General features: G+C 35.6%; 1 long non-coding RNA gene across 4 annotated transcripts in view; it reads left to right on the top strand.

The window, feature by feature from the left end:
- The window catches only part of LOC102164222, a 100,817-nt gene that overhangs the window by 33,344 nt on the left and 52,395 nt on the right, over positions 1 to 15,078 (top strand). For all 4 annotated transcript variants that reach the window (XR_002341570.1, XR_002341571.1, XR_002341569.1 and 1 more), the window contains exon 3: positions 11,526 to 11,690. This is a non-coding gene — a long non-coding RNA (uncharacterized LOC102164222). The remainder of the gene's footprint in view (positions 1 to 11,525; positions 11,691 to 15,078) is intronic.

Genomic DNA, 15,078 nt, shown 5'->3' on the forward strand with positions numbered 1-15,078 from the left:
TTCTCATCTGTGGGCTTCCCACCCTGCAGGTATGGGGTTGCTTATATCACATAAACACCCCTCCTACCTCTTTTTGTGGCCTCCTCATTGTCTTCTGGAGTAGAATCTTTTTGAAAGTTTCCAGTCCATTTGGTTAAAGGTTGTTCATCATTTGGTTGTAATTTTGTTGTTTTTATGAGAGAAGTTGAGCTCCAGTCCTTCTATGCCACAATCTTAATCCTGTCTCTATCACTTCGTAATAGGAATTTTCATATTTGTGAATCTGTTTCTGAGTTCTTTATCATAGGACATTGATCTATTTGTGTATTACACACAAATGCTAAATTGTTTAAATTTCTAAAGATTTATATAGATTTGTGTGATAGTTTTTTCCTATCATATTATAACTTACATACCATAAAATATGCAAATCTTAGTTTTACAGCTAAAATTAAGTTTGATCTATATATAAAAATTGTCTAACCACTACTCAGACCAGGATATGGAATATTTCCAGTACTCCAGAGGAGTATCTTATGCTCCTCCCCTGTCAATACCCTCAAAATGCAACCCTATACTGATATCAATCATTATTTTTTTCCTATTCTGTGTTTCACATATATGGATATCACAGTCAGTACTTTATCTTCTGTGTCTCTGCTCAGCATTGTGTCTTGAAAATGTATCCATTTCATTGCATTTACTGCTTTCTCATTGCCATGCAGAATTCTATTGTATGAAAATCCACAATCTATTGATCTATTTTCTGTTGATACACATTAGTATGCTTTCCAGTTTGGGGACATTGTGAGTCATCTAGCTTTGACTATTTCTGGATGTGTTTTTGATGGACATAAGCAATTATTTATGTTGGGTACATACTCAGGAATTGAATCGCTAGGTCTTTGAGTATAAGTTTATTCAGATTTAAAAGGCACTTTCAAACAGTTTTCTATAGTGGCTATAAGAATTTAAACTTCCTCAAAAATGTGTGAGCATTCCAATTGCTCCACCATGGCATCAACACTTGATATTCTCTGTCTTTTAGGATGAGGGTGTTGTAGTATCTCATTATGTGTGTGTGTGTGTGTTTTTCCTTTTTTTAATGGCCACACACCTGCAGCACATGGAAATTCCCAAGCTAGGGGTCCAATCAAAGCTGTAGTTGCTAGCCTACTCTACAGTTATAGCAACACTGGAACTGAGCAGCACCTGTGAACCACAATGCAGCTTGAAGCAATGCCAGATACTTAAACCACTGATGGAGGCCAGGGATCGAACATGCATCCTCACAGAGACACCAGTAGGGCCTCAACCCACTGAGCCACAATAGGACTCCTCATTATGGTTTTGTGTTTCCCAGGTTATTGATAATACTGTACAATTTTTCTTCCATTTAATTAGTGATTTGGCCATCCTCTTTTGTCATATGCTTGTTTAAATTTTAGGTCCTTTTTTATGGAAATCTTCATTTTATTTAGTGATTTGCTGGAACATAGTATATGACTGTATAAGACATTTGATGGAGATGTACACTGCAAATATCTTTCCTGTGGCTTTGACTTGCATTACTTTTTGTCTTTTTTTAAAAAATTGAAGTATAGTTGATTTACAATGTTGTGTGGTTCTAAAAAAAATTTTTTGTCTTTTGTCTTTTTAGGGCTGTACCCACGGCATTTGTTGGTTCCGAGGCTAGGAGTCTAATTAGAGCTACAGCTGCTGGCCTACATCACAGCGACAGCAGCACCAGATCTGAGCTGCATCTGTGACCTACACCACAGCTCATGGCAATGCCGGATCCTTAACCCACTGAGCGAGGCCAGGGATCAAACCCACAATCTCATGGTTCCTAGTCAGATTCGTTTCCACTGTGCCATGATGGGAACTCCTAAAAAATTTTTTATTAAAGTTGATTTACAGTGATCCACCAATTTCCACCATACAGCAAAGTGACACACACACACACACACACACACACACACACATATATTCATATACATACATCCTTCTTCTCATATTATCTTCCATCATGTTCTGTCCCAAGTGATTGGATATAATTCCCTGTGCTGTACAGCAGGACCTCATTGCTTATCCTCTCCAAATGCAATAGTTTGCATCTACTAATCCCACTCCCTCCCCCTTGGCAAGCACAAGTCTCCATGAATTTGTTTCTTTTCTGTAGATAGGTTCATTTGTGCCATGTATTAGATTCCACAATGTTTTGTTAATTTCTGCTGTACAGCAAAGTGATTCAGATATATTTATCTATACACACACACACACACACACACACACACACACACACACACACACTCTCTTTTTAAAATATTCTTTTTCCTTATGGTTTATCATAGGACATTGAATAGAGTTCTCTGTGCTATCAGTGGGACCTTGTCGTTTATCCCCTCTGTGTATAATAACGTACATCTGCTGACTGCAAACCTCCCAATCCGTCCCTCACCCAAACCCCTCCTCCTTGGCAACCACAAGTCTGTTTTCCTTGTCTTGGATATGTTCATTTGTATCATATTTTAGATTCCACATATAAGTAACATCATATGTTATTTGTCTTTGTCTGACTTAACTTCACTTAGTGTGATAAACTCTAGGTCCCATCCATGTTGCTGCAAATGGCATTATTTCATTCTTTTTTAAATGGCTGAGTAATGCCCCATTGTATATACGTACCATTTCTTCTGTATCCATTCATTTGCTGATGGACATTTAGGTTATTTCTATGTCTTGGTTATTGTGAATAGTGCTGCTATGAACATTGGGGTGCATTATCTTTTTGAGTTATAGTTTTGTTTGGATATATGCCCAGGAGCAGGATTACTGGGCTGTATGGCAACTCTATCCTTAGTTTTCTGAGGAACCTCCATTCTGTTTTCCATAGTGGCTGTACCAACTTACATTCCTACCAAGAGTTTAGGAGGGTTCCCTTTTCTCCACATCCTCTCCAGCATTTGTTATTTGTAGACTTTTTAGTGATGGCAATTCCACCAGTGCGAGGTGATGCCTCATTGTAGATTTTTAAAAATTATTATTATTTTTTTAATCTTTGGACTTTAATTTTTTAATGTTGTTGTTTTATTTTATTTAACACCTGCAGCACATGGAAGTTCCCAGGCTAGGGGGTTGAATCAGAGCTGCAGCTGCCAGACTATGCTATAGCCACAGCAACACTGGATCTGAGCCACATCTGTGACCTACAGCCTGTGGCAACACCAGATCCTTAACCCACTAAATGAGGCCGGCAGCTGTAGCTGTAAGACATGCACTATGTCAGGTTCTCAAACCACTGAGTCACAAGCGGAACTCCTCATTGTATTTTTTTTTTTTTTTTGTCTTTTGTCCTTTTTTAGGGCCGCACCCACGGCATATGGAGGTTCCCAGGCTAGGGGAACAATCGGAGCCATAGCCACTGGCCTACACCAGAGCCACAGCAACACAGGATCTGAGCTGCATCTGCGACCTACACCACAGCTCACGGTAACGCTGGATCCTCAACCCACTGAGAGAGGCCAGGGATTGAACCGCAACCTCATGGTTCCTAGTCGGATTCGTTTCCGCTGAGCCAGAACAGGAACTCCTCCTCATTGTATTTTTGATTTCCGTTTCTCTAATGGTTAGTGCTGTTGAATACTTTTCATGTTCTTGTTGACCACCTGTATGTCATCTCTGGAAAATGTCCATTTAGGTCTTCTGCCCGTTTGTCGATTGGGTTGTTTGGTTTTTTTGTTGTTGAGCTGTATGAACTGTTTGTATATTTTGAGTATTAATCCCTTGTCAGTCACATAGTTTGCAAATATTTTCTTCTATTCTATATGTTGTCTTTTTGTTTTATTTATGGTTTCCTTTGCTGTACAAAAGCTTTTAAGTTTGATTAGGTCCCATTTGTTTATTTTTGCTTGTATTTCTGTTGCCTTGGGAAACTGACCTAAGAAAAAATTGGTACAATTTATGTCAGAAAATGTTTTGCCTATGATCTCTTCTGGGAATTTTATGGTATTATGTCTTAAGCTTAAGTCTTTAAGCAATTTTGAGTTTATTTTTGTGTATGGTGAGAGGGTGTGTTCTAACTTCATTGATTTACAAGCAGCTGTCCAACTTTCCCAGTATCACTTGCTGAAGAGACTTTTTCCCACTGTATATTCTTGCCTCTTTTGTTGAAGATTATTGACCATAGGTATGTGGGTTATTTCTGGGCTCTCTATTCTCTTCCATTGATCCATATATTTGTTCTTGGCAATATCATGCTATTTTGATTACTGTGGTTTTGTAGTATTGTCTGAACTCTGGGAGGTTTATGCCTCCTGCTTTGTTTTTCCTCAGGATTTCTTTGGCAATTCTGGGTCTTTTATGGTTCTCTATAAATTTTAGGATTATTTATTCTAGTTCTGTGAAAAATGTCATAGGTAATTTGATAGGGATCACATTAAATCTGTAGATTGTTTTGGGTAGTATGGCCATTTTAACAACATTTATTCTTCCAATCAAGGAGCATGAGATGTATCTTTCCATTTATTTAAGTCATCTTCAGTTTCCTTTATTAATGTTTTATAGTTTTCAGTGTATAAGTCTTTCACATCCTTGCTCAGGTTTATTCCTAAGTATTTTATTTTGGACAGTGGAATTTAAAAGATACTGGTTTTTTACATTCCATTTCTGATATTTTATTGTGAGTGTAAAGGAGTGCAACTGATTTCTGTATGTTAATCTTGTATCTTGCTACCTTGCTAAATTCATTTATCAGTTCTAGTAGTTTTTGTGGGGGTCTTTAGCATTTTCTATATATAATATCATGTCATCTGTATATCATGACAATTTTGCCTCTTCCCTTTGCAATTTGGATACTTCTTCTTGTCTGATTGCTGTGGCTAAGACTTCCAGTACTATGTTGAATAGAAAAGGTGAGAGTGGACATATTTGTCTTGTTCAAGATTTTAGTAGGAAGGCAGTTTTTTACCATTGAGTAATGTATTTCTGTGGGTTTGTCATAGAAAGCTTTTATTATGTTGAGATATGTTTCTACTACACCCACTTTGGTAAGAGTTTTTATCATGAATGATAAAATTTGAATGGAATTTGAATTTTGTCAAATGCTTTTTCTGCATCTATTGAGATGATCATATTGTTTTTGTCTTTTCTTTTATTGATGTAGTGTATCACATTGATTGATTTGTGTATGTTGTATCATCCTTGTGAACTTGAGATGAATCCCAATTGGTTGTGGTGTATGATATATTTTATGTGTTGTTGGATTTGGTTTGCTAATATTTTGTTGAGAATTTTTGCATCTATATTCATCAAAGATATTGGCCTGTAATTTTCTTTTTTGGTGATGTCTTTGTCTAGTTTTGGTATTGGTGTGATGGTGGATTCATGGAATGTTTTTGGGAGTGTTCCCTCCTCTTCAGTTTTTTTGGAATAATTTGAGAAGGGTTGGTATAATCAGTGTATTCTGTGTATGTTTGGTAGAATTCACCTCTGAAGCCATCTGGGCCTGGACTCTGTACAGAGTTTTTGTTTGTTTGTTTGTTTGTTTTTTCTGTACACATTGCATGTGGAAGTTCCCAGTACAGTCAAACCTGTGCCACAGTAGTGACCCAAGCCACTGCAGTGACAATGCTGGATCTTTAACCTACTCCACCACAAGGGAACTCTCTGTAGGGAGTTTTAAATTAGAGATTCTATTTCACTTCTAGTGATCAATCTGTCAAATTATCTATTTCTTCCTGATTAAGTTTTGGTTGGCTGTATGTTTCTATAAACCTGTCCATTTTTTTCTAGGTTGTCAAATTTGTAGGCGTATAATTGTTCATAATGTTCCCTTATAATTTTTCGTATTTCTGTGATGTTGGTTGTTATGTCTCCTATTTATTTCTTATTTTGTTTATTTGCGTTCTCTCTCTTTTCTTCTTGGTGAGCCTGGATAGTTTGGCAATCTTGTTTACCCTTTTGAAAAACCAACTCTTGGTTTTATTGATTTTTCTATTGTTTTTTAATCTCTATTTATTTCCTCTCTGATCTTTATTTCCTTCCTTCTGCTGACTTTAGGTTTTGTTTGTTCTTCTTTTTCTAATTCTTTTAGGTGGTAGGTTAGATTGTTTAATTGAGATTTTTCTTGTTTCTTGAGGAAGATGTGTATCACTATGAACTTCCTTCTGAGAACTGCTTTTGCAGCATCCCATAGATTTTGAATGGTTGTATTTTCATGGTCATTTGTCTCAAGGTATTTTTAAATTTCGTCTTTGATTTTGTCATTGACCCAGTGGTTTTTTAGTTTCATGTTTAGTGTGTCCATGTAATCATTTTTTTCTCCTTTCTTTTTTTGTAGTTGATTTCTAGTTTTATGTCATGGTGGTCAGGAAAGATGCTTGGGATAAACTCTATACTCTTAAATTTGTTGAGGCTTGTTTGGTGCCCTAATCTGAGGTCAATCCTAGAGAGTGTTATATGTGCACTTGACAAGAATGTGTATTCTGTTCTTTTGGATGTAACCTGAAAATATCAACAAAGTCTAACTGTTCTATTGTGTCATTTAGGATCTCTGTTGCCTTACTGATTTTTTTTTTTTTTTTGTCTAAAAGATCTGTCCAGTGATGTGAGTGGGATGTTAAATCTACCATTGTGTTTCCATCAATTTCTCCCTTTGATTCTGTTAGTATTTATTTTATGTATTTGAGTGCTTCTGTAGTATGTGCATATATGTTGATGAGTATAAAATCCTCTTCTTTATATTGATCCTTTTGTCATTATATAGTGTCCTTTTAAATCTTTCTTTATAGTCTGTTTTGTGTGATACATGTATTGCAATCCCTGTTTTCTTGTCATTTCCATTTGCGTGAAATACATTTTCCCATCTTCTTACTTTGAGTCTGTGTGTATCCTTTGCCCTAAAGTGGGTCTCTAGAAGGCAGCATATTATAGGCTCTTGTTTGTTTGTTTGTTTGTTTTCTATTTTTTGGCCACCCCATGGCATATGGAGTTCCTGGGCCATGGATCAGTTCTGAGCCACAGTTGCAACCTACACTACAACTGCAGCAATACCAGATGTTTAACCCATGGTGTCAGGTTAGGGATCAAACACATGTTCCTGTGCTCGAGAGATGCCACCAATCCCTTTGCATCATAGCGGGAACTCCTGTAGGCTCTTTTTTTTTAAATCCAATCTGCCACTGTTTTTTTTTTAATTGGAGTATTTAGTCTGTTGGCATTTAAGGTAATTATCGATAGATATGTATTTATTGCCATTTTAAACTTTATTTTTCCATTGGTTTTATATTTATTCTTTGTCCCTTTCTTTTTCTTTTTGTTTTCCTTTTGTGGTTTGATGATTTTCTCTTGTATTACACTTATGTTTTCTTATTTTTGTTTTTTGTGAATTTATTTTGTGTTTTTGATTTTGTGGTTACCCTGTTTTTCAAGTATTTTAACCCCTTCCTATGTCTACTTGCCTTATACAGGTAGTCATATAATTTCAAACACATTCTAGGAAAAAAAAAGCTACATTTTCTTACACTCCTCCTTCACATTTTATGATTTTGATGTCCTGTTTTATATCTTCATTTTCATCATTTTGCTGTTGATTGTGCTTATCACTTTTACAGAAGTTTTTTTTTTTTTTTAATATATGTACTGGTTTGTATAAGTGATTTACTTTCCACTTATGACTTTTTTCTTTCCTATAGATTCATATTTGTTTTCTATTTTGAGAAGACCTTTCAATGTTTACTTTAGTATAGTTTAGTATTGCTATATTCTTTTAATTTTTACTTGTCTGAGATATTCTTTATCTGTGCTTCTATTCTAAATATAATTTTGCTGGGTAGAGTATCCTAGGTTGAGGTTTTTTCCTTTTAGAACTTTGAATTTATCTTTTTTCCTGGAGGTGGTGTAGGCAGTGTCATGCTGCCTGAGAGCACACACAGAGAACAGGCTGTAATGGCAGGACCCACCCCTCCCACACCCACCCCCAGTCAGTGGTTCCTGGCCTCCAAGGTGGCCCAGGCTTCCTCTGTGTACACCCTCAAATATGGTTGCCCTAGACTCCAATTCCTTCAGGCTCTTTCCAAGTAGCTGATCCCAGTTATCCCCCCAAATCTGATCTCCAAAGCCCAGGCTTTAGCACCCAGCTTCCACCTATAGCAGAGGACAGGCATCTCAGGCTGGGAAATGCAGGGCAGTGGCACTGACTGTGCAGGTCTGTCTCCAATGTGGCTGCTGCAGACCAGTTGCTTCATTCTCTACTGAGGCTCTAAAGCTCCCCCTCTGTCCCATCCCATCTCCTCACTTGTGGGGGGACGTCTCTGACTGTAGGAAATTTTCTCCTTTCTCAGCTCCCTACCAGGGGCTCAGGTCCTATTCCAATTCCTTTCTTGCTTTCTTTGCTTTTTTGTCCTATCCAGTTACATGGAGATTTTCTTGCTCTATCAGAAGTTTGAGGTCTTTTGCTAGAGTTCAGTAGATTTTCTGTATGAATTGTTCCACATGTAGATGTATATTTGATGTATTTGTGGGAGGATGTCAGCTTCATGTCCTCATTCCATAATCTTGATCATTTTCTTGGCTTGCATTTTTGCTCACTCAATGTTGTGTTTTGATAGGGAATATTTAAGCTTCAATTTATTATACTTTCTTTCTGAGTGATTGTAATTGATACTGTGTTTTTAATTTCATTTTCCACTTGTTCATTTCTGGTGTCTAGAAATAAAATTGCTTTTTGTGTTTTCATCTTGTTTTCTGTGGCCTTGTTCCTGGATCACTTATTCATTTAGGAGTTTTTTTTTGTTTGTTTTTGTTATTGGTTTTAGATTCCTTGGAATTTTCTTTTTTTTGTCTTTTTTTTTTTTTGTCTTTTTGCTATTTCTTGGGCCTCTCTCACGGCATATGGAGGTTCCCAGGCCAGGGGTCGAATCGGAGCTGTAGCCACCGGCCTACGCCAGAGCCACAGCAACGCAGGATCCGAGCCTCGTCTGTGACCTACACTACAGCTCACAGCAACGCCAGATTGTTAACCCACTGAGCAAGGGCAGGGAATCGAACCTGCAACCTCATTGTTGCTAGTCGGATTTGTTAACCACTGCGCCACGATGGGAACTCCTCCTTGGAATTTTCTACATAGATAATATGTCATCTGGAAATAGGGACGGTTTTATTTCTTCCTTTCCAATTTGTGTGCCTTTTATTTTTTTGTATTGCCTTATTGTGTTGGCTAGGCCTTCCAGTACTTTGTTGAACAAGGGTGGTAAGAATAGATACTCTTGTCTTGTTCTTGAATTTAGGGAGAAAGCATTCAGTCTTTCAAAGTTAAATATGACAGGTTTTCATAGATGCTTTTTGTCAACAATCGGAAAAGTCCCCTTTATTCCTAGTTTGTTCAGTGTTTTTATTACAAACAGGAAACAGATTTTGTCAAACATTTGTTTTTGCACCAGTTGATGTCATCATGTGTTTTTTTCTTCTTGGGCTTGTTGATATGGTGGTTAGAAACATTGATTATTTTGTTTTTTTTTTAAATATTGACTCCGTTTACACATGTTTTAAATTCCTCTCAGAAGTGTTATAGTTCCCAACACAGAGATCATACACAACTATTATTAGATTTATTCTTGTGAATTTGATGTTTTTATTTGTAAGTGTTATTACTTCTTTAATTTATTTTCTAAATGTGTTATTGGTATGTAGAAATATATTTTATGTTTTTGATTTTTATGTCCAGCAATTTGTTAAATTTCATTAATAATTATAATAGTTTTTATGTAAATGCTTTTTTATTTCCTATATATTCAATCATGTTTCTATAAGTACAATTTTAGTTTTTTTCTTCTTTTATACTATTTATTTTTATTTGTTTTTCTTGGTTTATTGCATTTTCTAGGATCTCCAGTGTAAAACTGAATAAAGGTGATGCTAGTGGACATTCTTGATTTATTTCTGAAATCAGTGGGAAAGCATTAAATATTTCACCTATGAGTAGAATTTCAAAAACAGATGTTTGTGGAGTCCCCCACATATTCAAAAATCAGAATGACTTAAAAAAAAATCCTTTAGCCTGTAAAAGTTATTAATATCAGCTATCGTAAACTCAGAGGCCAATTAAAAATAATAACCAATAATGATCAAGTAAAATAATTTACTATTGTTTATGACTGAGAATGTAGCACATGTTTGTAGTTTTTAAAGTGTTTTAAATCAAAGTAAAATTTGTATAGAGAAAAATGCATATGTCATATATAATTAAATGAATTTTAATATACTCATATATCCAGTACCCTAATCAAGATTTAAAACATTTTTTTTCTTTTTTCTTTTGGTTACACTTGCAGCATGTACAAGTTCCTGGGGTAGGGGTCACATCAGAGCTGCAACTGCTGGCCTGTGCCACAGTCACAGCAATGCCAGATCCGAGCCGCATCTGACCTACATCACAGCTTGCAGCAACACAAGATCCTTAACCCACTGAGCGAGAACAGGGATCAAACCTGCTTCCTCATGGATACTGTGTCAGGTTCTTAATCCACTGAGTTGCAATAGGAACTGCAAGATTTAAAACATTTTTTAAATCCCCCCAAATTTTATCTTGCCCCCCTTTGGTCACTACATACAGCATATAGACAATCATTGTTATGATTTCTGTCATGGTTTTAGTTTTGTCTGTTCTCACGTTTCACTTACATGAAATTTTAGAGCACATCTTTTGTATTTGACTTACTTGCTCAGCAAAGTATTTTCATTTTACCATAAATGCCATAAATTTGTATTTATTCTTCTATTTGATGAACATTTAAGCTGTTTATAGTTTGAGGGTGTTATAAATAAAACTTCTGTAAATATTTTCATTCAAGTCCTTTTGTGAACCCAAATTTTAGTTTCTGTTGGGATAATACCTAGGACAGGAACTGCTGGGTAATGGATTAAGTCTATGTTTAACTTTGTAAGAAACTTCAAAACCATTTATCATACTGGTAGTGCTGTTTTCCATTACCACTAGTAATATATGAGTTCCAAATGTTCTGTATCCTCCACAACATTTGATGCTAGCCTTTTAAAATTTTGCTTTTTCTTCCTCCTCCTTTTCTTCTCTCCTTCTCCTTCTTTTTGAAATAACCTCTTTATCAGGTTAAGGAGGTTCTCTTTTATTCCTAATCTGCTAAGATTGTGTCATTTATAGGTGTTTCCTTTTATCAAATCCTTTTTCTGCATTTATTGAGAAACATAATTCTCATTATTTTTGTTAGTGTAGTGAATTATTTGGTTGCTATTTTAACAAATTCAGTGAAGCACAATTTACTTAAAATCATCAGTTTTAAATGTACAGTTTGATGAGTTTTAGGAAATGTACACTGCTATGCAACCACTATAACAAACTCTCACCCCAAATGTTTCCATTTTTCCCCTTGCAGTTCATTCCTAGTCTTATTTCTGACTCTAGGCAACCTCTAAAATGCTTTCTGTCTGTGTAATTTTGTTATTTCTAGAAATTCTATAAAAATGAAGTCATAAAATATGTGGCTTTTTGTGTCCTTTCCCACATGGCAAAGAACTGAGGCCTACTGCCAACAACCATGTAAGTAAGCCATCTTCAAAGCAGATTATCTGGTCTCCATCAAACCTCCAGATGACTGCAGCCTCAGCTGATAGCTTGACTTCAACTTCATGAGAAACCCTGAGAACCATCTGAGCAACTCTCAAATCCATACTATGAGGTAATAAATATTTTTTGTTCAGCCATTAAGTCCTGAGGTAATTCACAATGCAGCAATTGATAACTAATATATTTGCATTCCTAAAACGGGCCCAGTGAGTCTTGATTATCCTTTTTACATACCCCTATATTCAATTTGCTATTATTTTACACAGAATTATTATTTAGTTTCATGAATGGTAGTGGGCTATACTTTTCCTATCTTGTCCTCTTCTGGTTTTGGTATCAAAATTATGCTGACCCATAAAATGAGTTGGAAGGTTCTCTCATATTTTTATGACCTTAAAGAATTTTTTGGGGAGTTCCTGTCGTGGCACAGTGGTTAACGAATCTGACTAGGAACCATGAGGTTGCGGGTTCAATCTCTGGCCTTGCTCAGTGGGTTAAGGATCTGGCGTTGCTGTGAGCTCTGGTGTAGGTCACAGACTTGGCTTGGATCTGGCGTTGCTGTGGCTCTGGTGTCGCCCGGCAGCTACAGCTCCAATTCGACCCCAGCCTGGGAAGCTCGAAAAGGCAAAAAGACAAACAAAAAAAAAAAAAAAAGAATTTTTGGAAAAACTGGTAATATTTTGTTATGCATTTAGAAGAATTCAAGAGTGAAAACATTTTAACCTGGGATTTTCTCTGGAGAAAATTTAAAAATTACAAATGGAATTTCTTTTATACATATGGAACTATTCAAACAATTTGTTCTTATTTCAATTTTGTTAACTTATGTTTGTGCAACATTTGTCTGTTTTATAGCTATCAAATTTTTGCTGTAAAGTCATTCCTAATTTCCTCTTATCTTTATGTAACAGTATCTATAGAATTCTTGAAATTCATAATTTTGTCTCTCTTTTTTCCATCACTCTTTCTTTGGATTTCTTGATTTTAATAATCTTTTCAAAGAAACATAGACTTTTACAAAATAATTCTCTATTACATGTTGGCTTTCCATTTTATTAATCTCTGCTTTTTATTGCCTATTTTCTATATTATTTAGGTTGATTTCCTATTCTTTTTCTAGTTTCCAAAATTAGAAGCTTTCATAATTTATTTTCAAACTCTCTCTTTTTTTGTAATACATATGCTTAACATTTAAAATTTCTCTCTAAGCACTGCTTTAGCTGTTTCCTACAAGGTTTTATATGTAGTATATTTTTGGCTATTATTCAATTTAAAATATTTCCTAACATTCGTTGTGATCTCTTTTCTGATCCATGGGCTATTAAAAAGTGAGTGCTTAACTTCCAACTCTCTAGAGATTTTCTGATGATCTTTTGTAAAATTCATGTTTAGTTTAAATTAACTCTGTTCAGTGAATATATTTTATATTCTTAGTATTCAAAACGTGGTTCACGAGCTTAATAACATCAGTATCATTTGGGGTCTTGTTGAAAATTCAGAATCTACATTTTGTCAAGATCATGGTTGATATTTATGCTGACTAAAGTTTAAGAGGTACTTACATATTATTTCAATCCTTTGAAATGTGCTGAGGCTTGCTTTATAACTCAACTTATAGTCTATTTTGGTGTTCCACCTGCATTTGAAAATTGTGCACATTGTGCAGTGGCTCAGTGTGCTGTCCTATAAATATTGTCTATGTGGTTAATTATACATTTCAAAGCTTTTATTTTCTTACTGAGTCTTTGTCTCCTTATTCTATTAGTTCTTGAAAGAGGCCTGTTAAAATTTCCAAGTATATTTGCGGATTTGTGTATTTCTTCTTTCACTTCTATTAACTTTTGCTTTGTATATTTTCAAATATGCTCTTAGGTGCATACATTTTTAGAGATTTTTCATCTTCCTATTTACCTTTTCATCACATGAAATTTTCTCTTTAAACTTTAGTAATATATTTTCCTTAGAATTCAGATATATTTCCTTACCTCCTGAAGATTTTACATATTTTTGTTGTAAGTGGTTCATGATTTAGACCCCATTGCTTTACTTCATATCCATGGACATTTCACCTCTTGAAAATAATATCAGTACCTCCTCCCCTGGATTATATATATATGGATTATTGGGCCTCGCTGGCCCATATGAAAGGGTAGATTTGGGAATGGATATGCTTCTCCTTCACTTTAAGTACTTACAGGAGGTTACTAAGAACTGTTTGGTCTTTTGAGTTCAACATCAGATGGACCTTTCTCCTGTTTATTCCGAATGATTTTTCTTAGCCATCCAGAAAGTTTCATGTCAAATGTTCTTTCCCTGTTGTCCTAAAGGTTGCATTTTTCAATTGTAGAAAAAAAAAGTTTTTTGTAAGATAGAAGAAGTCCTTTCAGTATTAGCTATAAGTGCTACCTACCCCTAGGGGACATGGCGCTGTTTGTCCTAAGCATTGTAATTAACTTTTAGAACTCTGTCCAAAGAGCTCCTTTATAACACTGGCCATCTCAGTCACAGATGAGCAGTAGATTTTACCTTGTAACTAACCAATCCTATGTTTAGATTCCTGAGTGTCCTTATGCATCTTTTGTGGTATGATATATAAAGGCAGCAAGTATTCCCCTGACCATTAGAGCATATCACTATACCATATATGTGTTAGGGAGTGGTCTGTATTAGAAGAGGAGTGGAGGTCAGGTGCAGCACCACCTTTCACCAGTGCCATGACCATGAGTGCCATGACCTTGAGTGCCATGACCCTGGGAGCATTGGCGTCCTGCCTGTAAAATGGAGATAATGATGGTTCCTACCTTCTGGGATGCTGGAGATGAGACCGGTAAGGGTGGCACAAGCCTGGCACAGAGAAAGTGTTCAATAAAAGGCAGCTGTGATTCAAAAATATAAATGCTTTCTTTGGCTTAGTACTTGCATCTTAGGTCTTTTTCCTTCTTTTTCTCTCAATCTATCTCAATGTTATATTTTTGTGTTTGTTTTTGTTTAAACATATTATAATTGGCCTTTTAAAAAATATCTGCTTTTTTAGTGTCTTTTTAAAACTCAATGAATTTTATTGTATTTATAGTTGTATAATTATCACCACAACCTAATTTTACATTTCCATCCCAAACCCCCACCCTCCACAATCTTTCTCCTTTGGTAACCATAAGTTTTTCAAAGTCTGTGGGACAATTTCTGTTCTGCAAATTAGTTCATTGTATCCTTTTTTAAGATTCCACATACAGGTGATAGTATATGATGTTTGTGTTTCACTGTCTAATTTCACTTAGCATGATAATTTCTAAGTCCATCCATGTTGCTGCAAGTGCTATTATTTCTTTCCTTTTAATATTTCCTTTTAATATTTTGTGTATATGTACCACCTCTTCTTTATCCAGTCCTCTGTCAATGGACATTTAGGTTGCTTCCATGTCTTGGCTATTGTATATAGTACTGCAATAAACATTGGGATACATGTATCTTTTGGAGTCACGGTTTTCTCTGGATAGATG

Source organism: Sus scrofa, chromosome 2 (genome assembly GCF_000003025.6).
Source record: "Sus scrofa isolate TJ Tabasco breed Duroc chromosome 2, Sscrofa11.1, whole genome shotgun sequence".
Taxonomy (NCBI): Eukaryota; Metazoa; Chordata; class Mammalia; order Artiodactyla; family Suidae; genus Sus; species Sus scrofa.